The following is a 10,964-nucleotide window of genomic DNA, read 5'->3' on the forward strand; positions in this document are numbered from 1 at the left end:
AAGCCAAGGGTAGTGTCTTCTGCAATGAGTGATGCTCAGTATAATCACTGGAAGCCTTTTAAGGAGGATTCAGAAGAAACAGGCTCTCTTCCTGCTTTGGCTGGTGAGCCTCTCCTGTGGGGTTCATTCAGAACCTCCATCAGAATCGTTGGTTTCGCAGCCTGCCCTGCAGATTTTGGACTCTGTGTTCCCACAGTCACGTGAGACACTTTTATAAATTTTATATTTGCAAGTGTTCCCTGTTGATTAAGTTTCTCTAGAGAACTCTAACTAATACACAGAGTTATGTAAGGGTATTACACATTTTTGATTATGTGACTGGTCAGTGCTCATGTGAATAAAGTAATTTCATTCAAAATATTAAGCAAAACTTTTTTACAAATAAATTGCTAGTGTTAAATATGTACTGCTATTTTTTAAAGTCCTGAATATATACACTCTGTTGAAAAGTCGACATCCTCAAAAGGAGACAATATTCCTTAAAATAAAGTGAATAAACTTAAAGATAATATTATATGGTAGATCAACAGTGAAAAAAAGTACTGCTTACAAGATATCTAATAAATTCATGCCAAAACAAAAATATACCACCTGATTTTTAAATCCTTTTTACAGAAATTATTCTAACACGAAGTCTATAAACCCCTGTAATTCAAACAGCAAATGGACAAATGGGACATCCATGTGCTACAGCTAATTTTAGACATAAATTGATGGTTCCAAATACCTTATTTTTAAACAAGAACATCCCACTTTACAAATCTTAATTTGATTTTGTCAATAAATTAAAATGTATGCAATATGCATATGTATGTACAATATTAGAATATTGTATGTGTGTATATATATACATAAACTTATCTATACACATACATACATCACAAATCCCTGAAAAGTATTCAAATATTCTAAGACTTAAAGGCCATTCCTTGCCTCAAAATTGCATTCTATTCCATATAATCTCCTTCCTGTCAGGAGCTTTTGCTATGACTTACACCAAATGCTATGAGAATCATAAATTATTAAATTACACAGTAATTCCTAACCCAAATCAAGAGAAATTGTCATTTTAATTTGTCTTTGATAATTATAATTGTGCTGTGTGGAGAAGAAGCAAATTTTGGAGAATTTCTCAAAGAAATTTTCCCTCTCCTTATTCAATGTTTTTGTAAAAATATATTTAGTAAGTGAAAAAAATTTAAAAACCTACATAAATGGCTATAAAGTATCTTTTCAGCCAATACTAAATTTATCCCTTTGAAAGGTCTGTATAGTGCCCCCCCACCCCCTATCCCTTCATATTCTCTCAACTAATTATTGCTCAGTTTGGGGTGAATTCTGCTTTCAAAAACCTGTATCTTTTTCGGTCTCCAAATTTTTATAACTTCTCTTTTGTAAGCATGTCCCTGTGTTCAAAGTAATGGCTGGAATATAGCAAAGACACTGAGATATTGTTTTTAAAGTTGAGATGAGCCACTCTGAAAATCTGAAAGGGAATGGACAAAAATGATCCTTTTGACAAATTCTGTTGTAAAAATCTAATCGAGCATTGAAGAGATAATTTTTAAAAAGAAACAAATTTATATTATATAATTATTGAAGCAGCCTTAAAGTGTACTCTTACATTAAACCCCGAAATATGTGGGCACTCAGTAATGAAGCTATATTAAGAAAGAAAAACCAATTTCTCACTTGGGCATAGAGAAAAGACAAGTAATCCTGAGACAAATTCTGATAGGTGATAAGATAGACAAGACCCAGAAACTGACACTGCATTTTACAACCCCAAATTGGTGTGCTGAAACCAACAATGACTCTGCAGTGTGAAGAGGCCTGTACATGTACACTGAGTTTTTCCCCCAAACCATTCATTCCCCACCCCATCTCTGTACCAAAGCACCAAAATTTTGAATACGAATGATTACTTACTGAGAACCATTAAAAATTGAAATGAAAAAATCTCTAAAATCCTTACCAAAAGAGGGAAAGAAGCCCAGAATACAAGCCCAAGATATTTACATAAAACTCTAACCTACTGTATCATCAGCATATAATAAGGCAAATAATAAGAAATCCCACAAATACACAGTAATTCTGAATAATAATAAGTAATTCTGAATAATTTGAGATTATAGTGGTTAAAAAAAAACCTTGAAAGTAATTTTTTCTAAAAGAGCACCTTACCAAAAAAAAAAAAACTAAAAAAATCTGTGAAATCATATGATAGAACTGAATATTTTCCTTAAGGCTATAAACTTTTTTCCAAAAACAACTCTAAAACAGTAGTTTATAAGTTGGATTATTTTTCCCTTCAAATTTTCTAGGAACATATGATATTATTTGGAAACCAAGTGTAATTCTGAAATTTCAAATGATTTTTCCTAATAAAATTGTTAATTATTCTGATCTTAAAAAAAGGCATAGGACAAAAAATCAATTTCTTTATTTTCAAAGAAAAACAAAGAGAAAATGTTCATATCGTGGTAGATTTTCAAAATTTAAAGGTTGACAAGGAAGTGAAGAAATAAACACTCTGGGACTGCTAATGAGGATTTAAAATAGTAGCAGCTTTCTAGAGGGTAGTTTGACATTAAAAAATGTCTAATATCCTCTGTGTGAGAGGTTCCACTTGCAGAAATTTAGCTTCTTGATGGAAAATATTATGGCCTCATATTCTGTCCCAGAAACACATCTCACACAGTAGAAGAGAGTGTCAGAAAATGGACACGGCTTTAGTAAATTAATTTTAATTACACTCTGAACGCCAGTCTCTTCCCTTCTTCCATAAGGAAAAAAAATCTCAAATTCTAAATCATACTTTCTGCAAGAAATATACATCGGGCATTTGCAAACCTGTGTTTAATCTTGTCCATTCATTCTTCTCATTTCTTATTTCTAGTCATTAAGTTATGTCTATTTGGAATTGATTTTACTTTTCCATTGGGAATTTGCTTTTCATTTTCTTAGAAAGGAACTATGGGTGTTTAAGACAGAATTTGGATAGCTTAGAGCTAGAAAAGCAATGTACTCCAAATATTGCAAATACATATTTAGTATTAAAAAGGTAAAACAAAATCAATCATTTCCCATTTTTGTATAACCTATTTTATTGAGTTCTTTGGTCTGCAACTTATGTTCTGATTATTACATTTTGTATAATACCTTAAAATTTACTTAAGTCTCTTAAGATGGAATATTTCTTTCTCACAACAACCTTAATGAAAAAGGGTCTAAGCTTTATCTGCATTTTACAGATGATGAAACTGAGTGTCAGAAAGGTGAAGTGACTTGCAGAAAATTTCAAGCATCAGAAGCATGTTTGCTGCCTGCAGGACCCAGGCTCTTTATAAAGCATTGGATGCCAACCCGGACTCTTTGAGAAGACCTCTCAGACTCATCGCCAGACTCTTTGGCAATGCCTCCCTGCTGGACGGAATGTTTTTTTTCGAGTGATCTTCTCAAGGGGATCCTTTAGCTGTGTCTAAGACCAGAACACTGAAGGGCCTCTAGGAATCCTTTCTTAGGGGCTCTTGATTCTCAGTGCCTTTTCAAGTTTATCACTGATGTTCACCTCAGGGTCCTAGGCTACATCAGTGGTGCTTCAGCAGGGCCACATGCTTAGGTCCTTGAGGCATTCTTCTGGTTGCTTTGACCTGCAGGTCAGAGACCTCATTTCATAGGAAAATTCCAAGATATTTCTAATAGGGGCCTAATATTATTGGTTTTTTTTCCTAAGCTCTCTTCTGGAAATGTTACTACACCTGCTAAACAGCTTTGTGGAAGCCAATCTCAGATCAGACATACTCAGAAATGTCAGAAATGCTTAAACTCCCTCTGAATCCATTATGAAAATGACAGCATATGAGATGCTATCGTTATAAAGTCTTCGGAGATATGGCTTTTACTCTGGGACAAAGCAATGAAGAATGATAATCTACAATAGCATGGGTTGGTTATCACATTCAGTGCAAACTCCTCCCTCCAGTAGCTAAAACACTCTACCATGCAGCCCAAACTCCCTTTTTAGTCCTATATTGCACCAATTCCCAAGGCCGTGGCTGACATGGATTATCTCCTTTTTCTCAAACGTGCCTTTTATGTTCACATCTTCCATGGCTATATTCATGCTGATCCTTAGACCAGGCAGAATAATTCCCTGGCTATCAATAAAAATTGACATTCACACAAGCATTTCCATGTAAATTATTTCATACGGTCTTTACAGTAGCCCCTTTCCATTTTGCTAATGAAAAAATTGAAGCTAGGAAGAGAAATGCTTTACTTAATGTCACAGTGCTAGAAAGTTACAGATCTGGGATTTGAATATAGGCTCCAAAGTTCAACCATGCCATGCTGCCTCTCCTGGTACAATTTAATTGACATTCGGAGAAGATAATTCCATTAAATACAACCATCTGTTTATGCGGTTTAATGAAATTATACATTTAAAATATATGAATATTATTAAATAAAATATTTTTTTTAAATATAAGAATTTAGGGCAGACCACAGTGGCTCAGCAGGCAAGAATGCTCGCCTGCCATGCCAGAGGACCCGGGTTCGCTTCCCAGTACCTGCCCATGTTAAAAAAAAAAAAAATATATATATATATATATATATATATATATATATGAATTTAAGCTTATTGAAGAGCAGCAGGAAATAGAGAGCCTTCACCTTACTGTCACCTCATCCTGAAATATTCTTTCCCCTCCACTTTGTTCCCAACTCATTGAGATCTTAAATCCTAAATGCCACTTTCTACTATTTCTAATATTTCTAATCTTTTAGAGGCTGTTTCTTTGGTAACTAAATCCACTTTCTGATCATGCCAAGATCATTTTTGGATACTTCACAATCAATAAAACAAGCTGAATTCTTTACTTTTCCTCTCAAAAGTTCTCTTCCCTATTTGTTCCCTATTCCAGTTAAGGGTGCCATCATCCACACTAAAGACTGAGTCAGAGCTGGAAACCTTGTCTCCTACTCTCATGTCTTCATTGCTTCCCTTAGCCTACAGCAGTGGTTTTCAGCTGGAGATACTTTTGCCCACTAGGAACATTTGGCAATGTCTACAGGCATTTATGGTTTCACAAGAGCAGGGGGAGAAGACTGTTATCTGTTGGGGAGAGGCCAAGGATGCTGCTAACCATCCTACAGTGCACAGGACAGCCCCCCCACAACCAAGAGTTATTCAGCTTAGAGAACGAGAAATCTTGGTCTATAGGGAAGAGTAAGCAAAACTTCCAAACTGAAATTCTAATCATTGTTCTTGAAATTGCTGGCAGTAATTTGCTAGTGGGAAAAAATTAAAAACTAACTTCTCCTGGAAAGTTCTAGAATTGCTTCCAATTTCAGTAGAATGTAGCAAGTTTGCTGGTGAGATCTGAGGTTGAGTTTTTTGGAAGGAGTTATGTAGATTTTCAACTTCAGTCTAGAAGAACAATCTGCAGGTCCCTGAGACATATTTAGAAGATATATAAATTTAAAACCACTGTTATGATAATATCAAGATGTGTCTTTTGCACACTGATTCTCTCGTGAATATACAGTGGAGCTTTCCAGAGTCTACATGATGTACAATACTGAAGCAGATTGAATTCAGAAGTGAATATGAGATGCCAGTCTGCTTTCTATTAAGCAATAAATTTACAATGGTATTGCTTACAGTTTTTAAAAATGTTGGCAATACCATTGAGAGCACACAATATTTGCTTTAGTAAACTATGGATATGTCTATAAAAACGTCATTTATGTTAACATATAATGGATTTAGTATTTTAAATTAATTAAAAATTATATTAAAATTCCTCAGTTTTAATTTCTAATATACAAAATAGCAATGGTTATAATTCACATAAGCAAAAGCTCTTTGGAGAGGTGGAGGAAGTGGCGGCCACTGCATGAGAAGACGGCGCCTGTAACCAAGAGTAAAGGTGGCAGGACTGCTATGACAGAGGATGTCTCCTAAAGGAACCTTGCTGTGACAAGCTTTATACTTGCTGGTTTGTGTCTTGATACCAATAAAGATCATCAGCCAGATCACTTTAATGTAAAAGAAGGAGAGTGCATAAACTGAAACACTTCAACATGCCCAAACAACTGGTGAAGAATGCAGCACATTGTTTGGAGAATATTATGCAATATATGTCATCAGTTTGACAAAGACAAGAGCAGTCTTATTGTGAAATATTGTGGAATTTGTAGAATTGGTCCAGAGGAAGGTTGTCCCCCACAATTTGAAATCTCCAGCTATGAATCTTGAAGGAAAACACAAATGTATCGAATATGTCTTCTGGCAGAATTGTCCAATATGTCTGGAGGACATTCATACATCCCACGTTATTGCTCATGTCTGGCTAGGTGGTCATCTTTCTTTAATCTTTTTATTTGTTATTTTCTATTTTTATTTTTTTGATGATTAACTTTTTTTTTTTAATTGTATAGCATAACATATACACAAAGCAAAAAAATAAAGAAGCAATAGTCTTCAAAGCACTCTTCAAAAAGTACCCAGGACAGATCCCAGAGTCTGTCATGGGCTACCATACGATCCTCTCAGATTTTTCCTTCTAGCTGCTCCAGAATATAGAAGGCTAGAGGGCTTGAATATGTTATCATCACAATCTACTTTTTTCCTTCTCTTTTTTTTTTTTGTGAGCAATAACATATATACAAAAAAGCTATAAATTTCCAACCACAGCACCACAATTAGTTGTTGAACATATTTCAGAGTTTGATACAGGTTACAATTTCACAATTTTAGGTTTTTCCTTCTAGCTGCTCTAAAATACTGTAGACTAAATGAGATATCAATTTAACAATTCACCATTCATACTCATTTGTTAAATCCTATCTTCTCTATATAACCCCACCAACATCTTTGATCCTTCCATCCCTCTCTTTAGGGGTGCTTGGGCTATGGGGATTCTAAATTTTCATATTAGAAGGATCTGCCACTAATATGGGGGTAGGGAGATGGAAATATCTAATGTTATGGAGAGGCTGGGCTAGGTTTCAGGACTTCTCTGGACCAAGGACCCATCTAGAGATTGTAGGTTTCTGGAAAGTTACTCTAGTGCATGGAGCCCCTGTGGAATCTTATATATTGCCCTAGGTGTTCTTTAGGATTGGCTGGAATGGTCGTGGTTGGGATTTGGCAGGTTAAGATAGGTAGCAAGGTCTACCTGAAGCTTGCCAGGTGGTGGTCATCTTTAACATAGAACATATGAAGAAGAAATGTTGAAAGAAGTCTACAGATGTCCATTATGTATGCATTCTACTTTAGATATGACTAGATACTGGAGTCAGCTGGATGATGAGGTAGCATAGACTCCTATGCAATCAGAATATCACAATATAACTGTAGATATTCTCTGCAATGATTGCAATGGAAGTTCTATGGTAAAATTCCATATATTAGGCATGAAATGTAAGATTTGTAAATCTGGTAATACTGCTCAAACTGGAGGATGTAGAATTTCATAGATCAGCAATGATCACCCTATACTACTGGAAAACTCAGAAATTTCTGATGTAGAAAAAGACTTTCCTTAGTACCCTGTTGTCATAATGTGTCACTATCTATGCATTAGAGTTAATGCGTTTTGTACTAGTGTCACAGCATAAAATCATATTACAAGTATGCAAGGATTCAGGGTCTCTTTATAGAACCATCATAGCTCTATATTGGATGATTGTGCTTGTGTTTTGATTGGAAATCCTTGTAGTGTCAATTGTTTGGTAGCCAATTATATTTGCACTGAAGTTCACACCCACAGAAGAATGTTATTCTTCCGTGAAACTTTGCTTTATGCGACACCATGCATGCATATTTCATTTTTAGTTCTTGATACGACTGCACTTAATTCTCAGTATTATTCTTGACTTTTTAAAGGCTAGTGGTGCTATAATGAGAACAGACTCTGTCTTACAATTAAAATCTAATTAATAGGCTTTAGAATTTTTCTAAAACAGAACTTTGTATCCTGTAAATATGAATTTTGATGTAACAGCTAATAAAATTATATTGAAACAGTGGGGAAAGAAAGCTTTTTGGGTTTCTCAATAATTTTGAAGAGCATAAAGTAGTCATGGGATAAAAAAATCAGTATCTTTTGTGTAGTGAATGCTTCTCAAACTTTAATATATGTATTACATGTAAACATAGGTATAGTATGTTAAACCACACATTCTGATACAGTAAGTGTGGGGTACAGCCTGAGATTCTGCATTCTAACAACCTCCCAGATGATGCTGATGTCACTGGCCATTGGGTCATGCTTAGAGTAGTAAGGGTCAAAGTGACATCACCTGGGCGGTTGTTAGAAATATAACATCTCAGACCCTGCCTAAAACTATCAAATCAGAGACACAAGATGCCCAGGTGATTAATTTGCATGTTAATATTTAAGAGACACTGCTCTAGAGTTATCAACCCTAAATAGTTTTAAAATATATAGCTCTCACTGAAATGTATACTTGAAAGTGGTTAAAATGGGAAATGTCATATTGTGTATATATATATATTGCCACAATAAAATATTTAAACATTTTTAAAGCTCACCTGAATAACTTTAAAAAAACATGATGCCTGGACTCTGCCTTAGACCAATTAAATCAAAATATCACAGAATGAGGCCTAGGCATCTTTATGCTTTAAAAGATTGACAGATGACCTTAATGTGCAGCCATGGATGAGAACCATCAGTCTTAAGAAAAGACTAAAAGTTAGAACGGGCATAGCCCAAATACCCCTAAAGAATGGGAGAAAGAGCAAAGGCGATGGTGGAGTTATACAGAGAAAGTAGGGTTTAACAAATGAGTATGAGTGCTGAATCATAATATTGATATTTCTTTTAGTTTCCAGTTTTAGAGCTAGAAGTAAAAACCTAAAATTGTGGAATCGTAACCCATACCAAACTCTGAAATCTGTTCTACAACTAGTTGTTGAGATGTGCTTTGAAATTTATTGCTACTTGTCCATATGCTATTTTTCAGCAGAAAGAAAAAAAAGTTGATTGTGATGATAAAAGCACAGTTATATGATGATATTGTGAACCATTGATCATACACTTTGGATGATTACATACTATCTGAATATATAATATATATTATTAAAAAAATAATAGAAAAGAAAAAGAGGAAAGGGCAACTGACACCCTCTTTCTCATTTCATCTGTGTTCTTTTTTTTTTTTTAACCTCTGTCCACTCCTTAAATTCCAAAAGTGACCTGAGTCCTCTTAGAGCTTAAAATTTCAAAAAGAAGAAAAGAAAACCAGCTATGACTGCACAATGGAAGTTTTATTTTTAACTGAAAAGTACATATATCTCTGAGTTATGTCATTTAAAAGTAGATTTCAGATATGATTAGATAGGATTCAGTTGTCTGGACTCAGGGTAATAGTTTACTGCCCAATGCAAAATTTAGGTAACAATAAAGCAACCGAATTTCCAAAAAAAAGTAAAGAAAAAAAAAAAAAAACTGACGGTTACCAACAGCAGTCTTTGAGGGTTTAAATAAAAGCAAATTAATACCCAGGGAATGGAATGAAGGTAAAGGGTTTCAAATGGCCACAAGAGGCCCAGTTTGGGTATGAAAAGTCTCTGGACATTAAGTCAATAATTAAACCAACAGTTACACATTTGAATAAAACACCAAGGGAAATTATGACACTACTGCTTTTAAGAGAGTACATAAACTCTTGCGTGCTTTGCTGTTGCTTTTCCTGCAAGACTTAGATTTGAGTGTTTATTGAAAATTCTAAGTCTAGCATTCTTAACTTGTTATGACATACTATAGAAATAGACTTTTGGAGCTGGTAGGGATTTTAGGGATTATCTGGTCCAACTACTTCATTTTTTGATGGGGAAACTGAGGCTCAGAGAGAGCAATTCACTCACACTAGGAAGCAAGATTGCATAGCCTGAGAGACCTGAGTTCAACTCACAGCTCTTTCACCTTTTCTGGAGTCAACTCTTTATGTCCACTAGGAAATCACACACTACTACTAGCAATCTAGAAGTACAACAATCAGGATGCCTCCATTGACATTTTGCCAACCAGTCTCACTGAGTAGTAAATATAAATCTATGGAGACTTCATTCATTCATTCAACTATTTACTGAGCCCCTACCAAGTGCTTAGAACTCAGAACACATCATTAAAAGGAGTTATTTTTATGATCTTATAATTATTTGTAGAATTATTTAATAGGGTATAAGTCTCCTGATTCCCACATCAGTCTTCATTTAACTGAATGTCATATTGCCCTCTTTGGCAGACAAAGATGACTGAAAAATTGAACTCTTCATCCAGCTAGGAAAGTGGGACCAGGAACTAGATTTCTAGGCTGATTATACTGTTCTCTTTGCAAACAGACTATGGCCTTAAGAGCAGAAATCGACTCTGGGAATCATTAGTAACTGAAACTCCTCCAGATTTTCCTCTGTACTCTGAAAATAGAATGATTTAGCCAGGCAGAGAGAGAAAGTAAAGAAAATAAAATGCACACTGTTTGATGAACTGTATGTTGGAAGAGTTTGGAAAAATTTACAATGTGTTCCGTTCTCAGAGACAAAATTTTCCAAGAGGACATTTATACTATTTTCTTCCAAAAATCTGCATCCTGTTATACAGTGGAAGAAGTGACCTCATGGTGTTTGTGTTTGTCCCTCTCACAAACCCTCTTTTGTAGTATTACTGTGTGTGTAGATCTTAGGATATGTAATACATGAGGCTCTGATTGGGCAGGTCATTTAAAGAACATGCCATTACTTTATAATGGCGTCATCTCATTTTATAGTGGCAGAGGGAATAGGAGGGAGAGAGCAGGCTAGGAGAAACTTCTTTGCCAAGTTATTTGGAAAATATAGGCCTTAGCAATCAAAGGAAGCTAATAAAAAGGAAAGAATATTAAATAAGTGACACTTGTAACAAGTCTCAGAGGAAATGATAGTAATC

At 34.9% G+C, this 10,964-nt stretch overlaps 1 pseudogene; it reads left to right on the forward strand.

Moving 5' to 3' along the window:
- Positions 1–6,254: 6,254 nt before the first annotated feature.
- Positions 6,255–7,488, forward strand: LOC143647799 (RING finger and CHY zinc finger domain-containing protein 1-like; annotated as a pseudogene).
- Positions 7,489–10,964: the final 3,476 nt, after the last annotated feature.

This window comes from Tamandua tetradactyla, chromosome 10 (assembly GCF_023851605.1).
Source record: "Tamandua tetradactyla isolate mTamTet1 chromosome 10, mTamTet1.pri, whole genome shotgun sequence".
NCBI classification, from domain to species: domain Eukaryota; kingdom Metazoa; phylum Chordata; class Mammalia; order Pilosa; family Myrmecophagidae; genus Tamandua; species Tamandua tetradactyla.